Source organism: Euphorbia lathyris, chromosome 1 (assembly GCF_963576675.1).
Source record: "Euphorbia lathyris chromosome 1, ddEupLath1.1, whole genome shotgun sequence".
NCBI classification, from domain to species: Eukaryota; Viridiplantae; Streptophyta; class Magnoliopsida; order Malpighiales; family Euphorbiaceae; genus Euphorbia; species Euphorbia lathyris.
Window position 1 is genome coordinate 6,172,642 of NC_088910.1, and position 9,961 is coordinate 6,182,602.

General features: G+C 38.1%; 1 non-coding gene across 1 annotated transcript; it reads left to right on the forward strand.

The window, feature by feature from the left end:
- Nucleotides 1-9,399: 9,399 nt before the first annotated feature.
- On the forward strand, nt 9,400-9,506 carry LOC136216174 (small nucleolar RNA R71). The gene has a single exon (XR_010683164.1). It is a non-coding gene; the product is annotated as a small nucleolar RNA R71 (small nucleolar RNA).
- Nucleotides 9,507-9,961: the final 455 nt, after the last annotated feature.

Here is a 9,961-nt window from a genome sequence, read left to right on the forward strand (position 1 = left end):
CTGCCGCTTTCTCTGCCACTGCCACCATGATCTGTCGCTGTCCGTCATTGGATAATCCGGCGTTTGACCGCTGGATACAAGTAAGGCTCCACTCCTCTTGGCTTTAGCAAAACAAGCTGTTTCCAGCGAGTTTAGCATTTCTCTTTGCTTATCTGCACAAGGACAGTAATTAGCCCTTATTTCTTACCAAATGACATAATAAAACACCCAAATTCCCTTATAAATACTATGTTAAACTTAGTCAATTTCATGCCTAACAAGCTCCCACTTGCTTTCTTGTAAATGCAAGCTTCTTCGCAATTTTGTTCGAAACCAAATTGTTTTATGGTTTCGTCAAAATGCTTATTCCAGCTTCTCGATGCTTGCTTGAGTCCATAAATGGATCTCTGAAGTTTGCAAACTTTGTTTGCATCCTTTGATATGAAACCTTCAGGTTGCATCATATATACATCCTCAAGCAAGTTTCCGTTTAGGAAAGCTGTTTTCACATCCATTTGCCAAATCTCATAATCGTAGTGAGCGGCAATTGCAAGCATGATTCTGATTGATTTGGACATAGCCACAGGAGAGAAAGTTTCGTCATAATCAATTCCTTGCTTCTGAGGATATCCTTTCGCTACTAACCTAGCTTTGTAGGTGCTAACCTTTGCATCCATGTCAGTCTTCTTTTTGAAGATCCACCTGCACCCAATGGGTTTTATCCCTTCGGGTGGATCAACCAAAGTCCACACTTGGTTAGTATACATGGAATCCATTTCAGAATCCATGGCCTCAAGCCATGCTTTAGAATCTGGACTAGTAAGAGCCTCTTCGTAGTTTTTGGGTTCATCGTCTAACACGGGAACCTCATTATCATCTCCCACTAGAAAACCATATCTAACTGGGAGTTCACGAACTCTTTGTGATCTACGAATAGGTGGCACTGGAGTCTCATCTAATGGGACTTCTTCGGGTACCTTAACCGCCTCTGTTATTTCAGTCGGTGTTTCTTCTTCTTGAACTTCGTCAAGTTCAATCATGCTTCCCTTTTGTGTTTCTTCGAGAAACTCTTTCTCTAAGAAGGTTGCGTGCTTGGATACTATTACTTTCTGATCATCTGGATGATAGAAGTAATATCCCATAGTTTCCTTAGGGTATCCAATGAAGAAACATTTATCAGATTTCGAATCTAGTTTGTCGGACGCAATGCGTTTGACAAATGCTGAACAACCCCATACTCTCATAAATGAAGACACAGGTTTCCTACCAACGAACAATTCATATGGTGTGGAACTAGCGGATTTAGTTGGTACTCAGTTTAGGGTGAAGAGGGAAGTTTCTAAGGCATAGCCCCATAACGTCTTTGGAAGTAAGGCCATGCTCATCATGGATCGTACCATATCTAGTAGGGTACGGTTTCTCCTCTCGGATACACCATTGTGTTGTGGTGTATAGAGAGGTGTCCATTGTGAGCATATCCCACATTCAGTTAGATAATTCAGAAAATCATCTGAAAGATATTCGCCACCTTGATCTGATCGAAGTGTCTTTATTTTCTTTCCCAATTGATTTTCTACTTCATTCTTGAAGCATTTGAATTTCTCAAAAGCTTCTGATTTGTGCTTCATCAAGTAGATGTAACCATATCGGGTATGGTCATCTATGAAGCTTATGAAGAATCTGAATCCTCCTCTTGCTTGGACTGACATAGGACCGCATACATCTGAATGAATAAGTCCTAGAGTGTCTGATACACGCTCACCTTTATTGCTAAAGGGTGTCTTTGTCATTTTACCTTTTAAAGATGATTCACATGTTTCCAATGATTCGGGATCGATTGGACCTATAAGCCCATCTGAATGTAGCTTTAGCATGCGTCTCTTGTTTATATGGCCTAAACGACAATGCCACAAGTAAGTTGAATTATCTAGCTTATGTCTTTTAGTATCAATTGCGAAAACAGAAATTTTGTCATCTAACACATAAATCCCATTTTGTGATATTCATGAAAAATAGAAGATCGAATCTCTATAAAAATCGCAACGTTTGTCTTTTATTGAAATATGAAAGTCGTCGTCAATAAGACGGCTAATAGAAATAATATTTCTAGATATTCCTGGAATAACCTCAGGCTGCATCCAGTATCAAGTACCAAAAGATTCAGACTGTGAAATTTCAATATAAAACATACCAGATGTTGAAGTCCCGGCTTCTTCCCCTTTTGAGGAAGGCTAGGTACACCAACAGTTTCTTTTCCAATGCCCGTCTTCACCACAGAAGTGGCACTCTCCTTTGGGCTTCTTCACTTCCTTTCCCTTAGTTTTGTTGGGCACGGCTTTCTTACCTTTCTTGGGATATTTAGGATTGGGAGAATTCCCTTTCCTCTTCTTTGATCCCTCTATGACAAGAGCCAGTATGGCTTTGTCTTTCTTCATATTGGGCTCAACTGACTTGAGCATATTTGCAAGCTCTTCAAGAGAGGTTTGCAAGTCATTCATCTGATAGTTCATGATGAAATGTGAATAACTCTTTGGGAGGGATTGAAGAATTAAGTCTACGCTTAATTCGTTATCAATCACAAATCCAATACTAGAAAGTTTGGTAATGTAGCCAATCATCTTGACACAATGTGTCATGACAGATGTGCCCTCTTGCATCCTGCAACGATATAGCAATTTAGATATCTCGTAGCGTTCGCACCTGGTCTGTTTCCCAAACAATTCCTTTAGGTGCATGATGATGGAATAGGCATCCATTTCCTCATGTTGCCTTTGTAATTTCGGTGTCATCGATGCAAGTATGATGCATCCGACATGATCATCATCAGCCTTGTGCTTCTGGTAAGCATCAATTTCCTCAATGGGAGCATCATCAGCAGGGATAGGGGGTATCGATGTATCAAGTACATACCCTATTTTATCGAACTTCAAAACGATTTTGAGGTTACGAAACCAGTCGGTGAAGTTTGAACCATTCAATTTGTTATCGTAAGAATGTTTTGCAGATTGGTTTTAGTCATGATTTTAAGAGTGTTTTAATTTAAAACTTGAGATGTGAGAAAGAGTAACCGTATGTTATTCATTTGCTTTAAAGTATATCAATCTAAAATTATATGCCTTTTGTTTATTTTAGATTGCTCCCACTATTTTGCTAAATTAATAGCCCTCCATATTAATTCGAAGAATTTCACAAATCCTTTAGTGAGCTAGGATCCTAACTCCTGAGATTTCGTCTTGAGTTTGCTCAACAAGCAAGTCTCATCCGTTAGGTAGATTCATGTAATCAATCACATCTTTAATGTGATTCCTAGGTTATTGGGTTACTAACCACATTAGTAACTAATATGCTATTCACATTAATCCCAACCATATTGCCCATTAGTTTATGACAACATGAGTTTGCTCATCCAATTATCATAATCTAATTTAAGTATTACCCCATATTCATGAAAAGTAATTTTCGATAATTCAGGTGTTACCGTAAGACCCCGAGCTTGAGTTTGCTCAACAACCCAAAGGCCCCCAGTACTGCCGGCTGAATTATAATATTAGGGAGGGGCAACCGATTTTAATAACTTGTTTATTTACTTAACTTTTTAATGAGGGATTTTATTTTAGGTCTCATAATCTAACTTAGTCTTGATTTGCTTTAGCATACATCAGACACATACATTCACATACATTGGCGTTATGGACATATCATCTAAATTATTCCGTCGAGCCAGAGACGGAATAAAAAGGGCAAACCTAAGGAAATACTAACTATTACATATTTCTCATTAGGTCCTCCGTCTTCTCCATGGCGCCTTGAAATTACATATTAATTTCTATACTACTAAAGAAAACTTCAATTGAATTGAAGGGAATTAGATGAGAGGAGAAATTACAATAGATAGTAGAAAAGGCAGGACTCGCAGGCCCTATTTCAAAAATACCAAAAGACTAAAAGAGGGTCCAAATATGTCTATAACTCCAAACATGCATAGACTCAATTAAATAAATTTAATTGGTTGATTACATAACTATTTTATGTAATATTTAGGTTAATCACATTAACTTATTAAATTAACTTTCATCCAATTTTACTTCTAATAGTTTCGTATCTTTATATTAATCCTTAGATTAATATAACTATACAAAACGTCAATTATGCACGTCCTTATTATTTTGATTTCAATTCATTTAACATTTTGATTTACAAATTGGTAAAACAAACTTTTAAACAAATTTTCATTCGATAATCAAAACAGAAAACTATCAATTTCTGAAACATATATATTCAAATATATATAAAAACCGATTTTAAACAATTTAAAATTCAAGTGGATCTCGGGCCGGGCCCGAGGGTGGGCTGCTGCCGATTGGCAGCAGCCCTAGGACGGCTGAAACGCCGCTGCCTTGCGGCAGCGGCGGCTAGGCGCCGCGAGGCGCGACTCGGGCTGCTGTCGTAATTTTTTTTATATAATAATTTTAAATATATATATATATATATATCAGTTCTAAAACGGTTTTAAAACGATTTTCAGAAAATAGGAAAAACTACTATAGATTTCCGTTTTATCTTTAGAATTAATAAAACTGATTTTATCAATCTAACTATAAAACTAATAGATTTTGTTATGATGATTATCAACCAAAATAATTAGGAACATACGCATAATCTATTTTAATTAACAATTAATTAAAACTTATTTATCTTTAGAATTAATTAATCAAAACAATTTGTTAATTAAACCTAACTATAAATATTTATTCAATCCTATTGAAAAACTTCTAAATTTTCATATATGAAATAACGGATTTAACGATGGCTCTGATACCACTGTTGGAAATTAGGCTAAGGTATAGCAGTGGAAATATAAAAATTTTAACCTATTTCCATTAACCCTAGGATCCGTTAATCGTTATTTCATATAAAGAGGGATAAGAAGAATTACCTTTTGATGATCAATCTACCGTTGTTAATGAAGTGCCCACAACTCTTCTCCGAGTTCCCAAGCACGAAATAAAACACGGGAAGATTAAGTTAGAATCAACCGTTGAATAGCAACCAAAATAGATTGCCTCTAATTAATCAACACAAGATCAAGGATAAAAGAAATAGATGAAATCAATTGATCGGAAGGAAGTCGTAGAAAATCTCGTCCTCGAACTGGGGTCGAAATTTCTCTTTCTTTCTTTAGGGTAGGTTTCGAAAATCACTAGCCTTGGATTAGGGTTGAAGGATTTCGAAAATCACATAGTGGGGGGATATTTATAATCTCTTATATCTAATCCCTAGTTAGATAGAATTAGGTTACTGAATAGGAATTCAATTCGGAATAGAATTCCTAATTATTATCTCATTATATATCTAACATATTAAGGATAATAATAATAACCTTATTGGATAATAATAGGAGTATTATAATCTAATTAAAACTCCTAACTTATTTATCTCTTAATTAATTTAATTCATAATCCTAATCTAATTAGGATTGATTAAAAATCAAATTAATTATTCATGTACCATACATGAATTTCGACCCCCCTATGGTCCATGGGCCTCATTGGGCTCAATTGGGCTTCCATCAATTAATTAACATCTATCTCTCTTTTAGGTTCCAAGTCTTATGTATGACCCATTAGGTTCCTATTACTACTGGCCGTATGCAACTATTAAATTAATTTTCAAAAAATTATATTTAATCTTTGCATAACGGAATGATGTACAGAGTATATGATTAGCAAGTCCGTAATCATTCCCCCAGAGCCATAAGAAGACAGGTTGATTCTGTCGTTAACCTTTCCGTATTAGTTACAGTATAATTCGATCATTTATCAACTACATCCTTGAACTGAATCTTATGACTATGGATGATATCAAGTCACATATAGCGAGACGTTCGTTTTACTTGTACAGGCCGAGTCAACTCAAATAGATAGGTTAAGTGAAATCTGTATTTCAAGTCTTAAGCTATCACCTTGCAAGGATTTAGAGTCGAGTCTTCCACAAGCGATCCTTGGATGTATCTCCCATTTATCGGGAGTGATAAATGGTCAATCCAATATATAACGATCCCGCAATCACTTCCTGTGATACCCAACGTCTACTGTTCACACCCCAGAGTCATCTCTGTTAAGGATCGTGTTACACAAGAGTCAAAGCGTCACATTCCGTAATCCAGAATACCAATTAATATTCCTTTGAGTCTGAGGATTAGTTATACCTATTAATACCAATGAGATGAACAGGTGACAAGGATGAATCTACCCATCCTGTTATCTCAAATCGGATCCCCAATCCTAATGAACTACTTTTCATCGGATCCATGTAACTGTCCAGATATCTGTATATATGAAGCTTGTGAGATCAGCTTTCTGTCGGACAGAAGACATTGTTACATGCAAGTCTTAACAGTGATATATCAATCCTAAACATATCACTTGACTTGGGGTGGTTTTAAGTTTATTAGTTTATTATAAAGTTTTGTCTCACTTCATGCTTGTATGAACACTTTATAAACACTTTAAACAAACTTACGGATTTCCTTTTATTAGACTTTATTTAGTGCTTAAAAGGGATTGCCTTTATATAGTTATAAAACATATATCTCATTAAAACAAATGATATAAAGAACAATTCATTTATATTAAGTTTGTATCCTAGAACAATTGTCTATAGGACACTAAACCCCAACACTTCCATCCCCTTTTCTGAAATCTTATGCCCGAGAACAATTCCACCCATAACCATGAAATGGAATTTCTCCCAATTCAAAACCAGGTGGGTCTCCTTGCAGCGCACAAGCACAGCTTCGAGGTTGTTTAGACAATTTCCAAAAGAGTTTCCATAAACAGAGAAATCGTCCATGAAGATTTCTACAGTCCGCTCTGCCATATCATGAAATATAGACATCATGCATCTTTGAAACGTGGCCGGAGCATTGCATAGTCCGAACGGCATGCGCCTGTAGGCATAAGTCCCATATGGACATGTGAATGTCGACTTTTCCTGATCCTCATAGTGAATTGCAATCTGATTGTACCCCGAGTAACCGTAAAGGAAACAATAGAATGCATACCCCGCTAACCGTTCTAACATCTGGTCAATGAAGGGCAAAGGAAAATGATCATTCCTTATGGCTTCGTTGAGCTTTCGGTAATCCACACAAACTCGCCATCCTGTTATGGTTCTCGTGGGGACCAACTCGTCTTTCTCGTTGAGTACCACGGTTGTTCCTCCCTTTTTTGGTACAACGTGAACAGGGCTGGTCCACACACTATCAGAAATGGGATAAATAATTTCGGCATCCAGCAGCTTGATCACCTCTTTTTGCACGACCTCTTTCATATGGGGGTTCAATCTGCACTGTGGCTGGACAGATGGCTTGTGATACTTCTCCATCAAAATTCTGTGGACACAGACTGCCAGACTGATTCCTTTGATATCATCAATTTTCCATGCGATTGCCTCCTTGTTCCTTCATAGTACCTCCATGAGTTGAGCTTTCTGATCAGGAGTTAACTTTGAAGATATATTAACTGGACTCCTGTTGGGTGGTTCCAGGAATGCATACTCGAGGTGTGAAGGCAACAGTTTCAGTTCAGGTTTAGATAATGGTACAATTGGTATCTCTGGTGGTTCTTGATGAGTGGGGACAGTAGGATCTAACGGAGGTGTGGGTAAGCTGGATTCAAGAGAACAGCCTGTTCCTTCACATAATTTCACCTCTTCTCCCAATAAAGTCTCCAGAGTGTCCTGTTCCTGCAAAGGGGATAGACTTTGGAACTCATCTAAGAAACAACATGTGTCATCACTAGTGTTAGCTCGTCTCATTGCCTCACTCATTTTAAAAATGATCTCCTCCCCATTAATTCTTAAAAACAGTTGTCCCTCTCCCACATCTATCAATGCTTTACCCGTAGCTAAAAACGGTCGACCTAGGATAATAGGAACATGCAGGTCTTCATCTATGTCCATTATGATAAAATCAACAGGCAATATGAATTTTCTTACTTTGACCAACACATCTTCCACAACTCCCCTAGGGTAACATACTGATCGATCGGCCAATTGAATAAACATTCTGGTGGGTTGTGGCTCTCCTAATCCTAGTTTAGCATATACAGAATATGGCATTAGGTTTATGCTAGCTCCTAGGTCACATAGTGCATTTTCAATATTTAAGCTTCCAATTGAACAAGGAATAGAAAAACTCCATGGATCTTTTAGCTTTTTCGGTAGCTGCTGCTTGTTTTGGAGTATTGAAGAACAATCCCTGTTGAGTTGGATCATTGATATATTTTCCAGCTTTTTCTTGTTTGACAGGATGTCTTTTAAGAATTTCACGTATGTTGGCATCTGGGCAACTGCTTCTACGAAAGGAATGTTGATATGCAACTTCTTTAAGGTGTCTAGCACCTTAGAATTTTGTTCTTCCAGTTTTTTGTTTATTAACCGCGTCGGATATGGCACAGGTGGAACATACGACGGAGGTGGCTTGTACACCTTTCCACGTTCCTCCTGATCCTGCTCACTGGTGGATTTTTCTACTGCGGCTTCTTCTTGACTAGGAACAGTTTGTTCCTGCTCTCCTTTAGTTTCTTTGGATGTTCCTACACACTCAGCATTTTCATCAGTTGATAAAGTTAGTTGAGTTTGCTTACCAGATCTCAGAGTGATAGCAATGACGTCGCCCTTCGGGTTTGGCTCTGTGTTGCTTGGCATCATTCCCTTTCCTTTTGACGTAGATGCAGCTAATTGATGGACTTGTGTTTCCATATTTTTAATTGACATCTGTGTCTGCTTCATGAACTGCATCATCATTGTCTTAATGTCTGGCTCTACATCTTCTTTTGGTGGCACAGGTTGTTTATAATGCTGCTGAGGTTGCCTCTGGTAGTGTCCTCCTTGCTGTTGTTGATATCTTGGTTGTTCCTGATACCTCGGTTGCTCCTGCTGGTTGGTCTGGCATGTCCATCCGAAATTCGGATGATTTCTTATAGATGGGTTATATGTGTTAGAGTATAGGTTAGGTGGATTCCTCTGATTATAACCTGCATAATCGCATTCTGCTTGTGCTCCCTTCCCTTGCTTGACTTCGGGACAGTTGATGTTAAAATGAAGTCCTCCATAAAAATCACATATATCATTGAACGGTGGTTCGTTGTGGATCGAGGATACATTTATCTTACCGAGCTGCCTGGCAAGTTGTTCCACCTGGCTTGTCAATTTTGACACCACATCTTCATTCCCCATTCTCTTTCCTTCACTTCTAGCAGAGTGCCAGTTATAGCTCGTGCTTACTACTCTCTCAATTAGGTCATATAAGGCTTAGGGTTCAGGTCTTCAGGGTTCCCATTTGCAATGGATTCGATTTGGATCTTATAAATGTTGGTGACTCCATTGTAAAAGTTATGCATCTGCATCCATATGGGGATGCCATGATTGGGTACCCTTCTTAATAATTCCTTGTACCTCTCCCATGCCTCGGCTAAAGATTCATCCTCTTCTTGCACGAAATGGGATACCTCGTTTCTGAATTTAATGGTCTGTCTCGGCGGAAAGTATTTCATCAGAAATGCGCTGGCCATTTGTTCCCAAGTGGTGATCATCCATGGTTGCAGATTTTTCAACCAGTTCTTTTCTTTGTCTTTCAGAGAAAAAGGGAACAGCTTTAGCCTGATCACATCGTTGAAAACGCCTCGGTTTGATCTGAAAGTGTTTCATAGTATGATAAACTTCAGGATATGCCCATTTGGGTCTTCTGACTGGTATCCATTGAACTGTACTGCTGCCTGCAACATTTGTATCATCGATGCTTTCACCTCAAACATGTTGTTCCCTTCGTTGGGCAATATGATGCACGATGAGTGCCCTTCAGTAGTTGGCCTCGAATAGTCCCTGATCCTCATAACAGGAGGATTGTTATTCTCTCCTTCTTCTTCTTGATTTGGTTGGACTGGTTGTACGGGTGGTACCCTTCCAGCCATTCTTCTCT